This window comes from Schistocerca americana, chromosome 1 (genome assembly GCF_021461395.2).
Source record: "Schistocerca americana isolate TAMUIC-IGC-003095 chromosome 1, iqSchAmer2.1, whole genome shotgun sequence".
In the NCBI taxonomy this organism is placed as follows: Eukaryota; Metazoa; Arthropoda; class Insecta; order Orthoptera; family Acrididae; genus Schistocerca; species Schistocerca americana.
Window position 1 is genome coordinate 227,853,716 of NC_060119.1, and position 1,914 is coordinate 227,855,629.

Consider the following 1,914-nt stretch of genomic DNA (forward strand, 5'->3'; position numbering starts at 1 on the left):
TATACTTGAAGCTATTTCACGTTACATATTCGGTTAAATTCAAAGATAAGAACGTAAATGCAATACTACAAAGCAGTTTATGTGCAGGGTTATTTTAAGTACCTCTGGGATTTACTTCATGAACAATACTCCGTCTTCAGACCACAAGTGGCCCCTCGGGACCATCCGACCGCCGTGTCATCCTCAGATGAGGATGCGGATAGGAGGGGCGTGTGGTCAACACATCGCTCTCCCGGTCATTATGATGGTTTTCTTTGACCGGAGCCGCTACTATTCGGTCGCGTAGCTCCGCAGTTGGCATCACGAGGCTGAGTCCATCCCGAAAAATGGCAACAGCGCATGGCGGCCCGGATGCTCACCCATCCAAGTGCCGACCACGCCTGACAGCGCTTAACTTCGGTGATCTGACGGGAACCAGTGTATCCACTGCGGCAAGGCCGTTGCCCACGTGAACAGTAGGCATACAGAAAATAGACAAACATCAGTGCATAGAGCATTTTTCAGAGTTCTTAACCCACATAACTTGTGCTCAGTATGGGCACCGCTTATGTCGCGGAAAATGTCATTAAGAAGTCAAAGTTGACCTCTACTGAGGGAATGAGCGTAGGGAGGCAAATGGAAGATCCCGCATCGTCGCTGCAGGCAACGTCCTCGTACAGATGGTTTGCCGTCGCTTTCCTCCGACCTGTTATGAAGTGTCACGCGTGTGTTTGTGTCGTGTAAATGACTGTGATTAGTGCTTAAGCAGGGTTTGTGCTTATCCTTTCGAATAGCACCTAAGGGGCGCCTAGGGGCTTTATGCACTTCACAAAATGAGAAACATGGTACCCTATGAATATCAGTGAGTCACAGTTGGAATCTGTAAAAACATAAAGATACTTGGATGTAACGGTTACGAGGAGAACACCGCAAGTGCCACAGCCCGATTTCCCAGAAACTTTGCTTTGTGGAAGACGAGTCAAAATGAGCGAATACGTGACTCGGCTTATTTGCAGTTACTCTATAATTTCTGAGAAAAAGACGTTGAAGATGTCTGGTGCTTTACGTGCCTTTTAGCGCACGATATTCTCGACCGAGATGGTGGCGCAGTGGCTAAAGCCGCGACCTCTCAGTTTTTCGCCACGTATTCGGAACCTTTTTGTTGCTTTTATTTACCTTATTTTATTCTCTTTTCCTTTCTGTAACCATGGCCGTAGAAGGTTGTTACGCGAATGTTTCTTATCAAGTTATGAGATAGAGGGGCATTATATTAATTGTAAATTTACAACTGGGATTCACTGTAGCTGGCATACATTTATTATATAATATACATTTATTATATAATACATTATGACCACCGACCTACTATCGATATCAAACCGTCCAGGTGATAGCAGCGTCACCTGGCGAGGAATGACTGCTAGTCGGAAACGTGCACGGCGCATGTAGTATCAGTGAGCGTGCTGTCCGTGTGTAGAATGGGGAAGGCGCGCAGCCTGTCTGAGTCAAGATTGTGATGGCGCAGAGGCTCGGCATGAGCATTTCGGAAGCTGCACGACTTGCTGTAAGTGTCTTCAACATGTGGCGAAACCAAGGTGAGCGAGGCGCGATTACTAGCGACGGGGGCAAAGCGGATTGCTATTGAAACATTAGAGAAAACAGAAAATACGGCAAAGATAGGCAGATGTGCACTTACGAAGTTGCAGAGGAGCGTGAAACAAATAGAAATAACTCAGCTGCAAAAGACGGAAATTGCACCAAATAAGGTATTGACCGAGGAGCTCTTCCAATTTAAACAGAACATAGAGAGCGAAATTAAGCAATTATCTCAGGAAGTCAGATCGCAACCAAGGCAAAAATCACCTCCCATTAAAGAAATAGTAGGCGATTTGGAAACAACAGATACCGAAAGAGCCAGTTCAAACACTTCACGAT

General features: G+C 46.0%; 1 pseudogene; it reads right to left on the reverse strand.

Moving 5' to 3' along the window:
• Positions 1–327: 327 nt before the first annotated feature.
• On the reverse strand, positions 328–445 carry LOC124556686 (annotated as a pseudogene).
• Between the last annotated feature and the right edge of the window lie 1,469 nt (positions 446–1,914).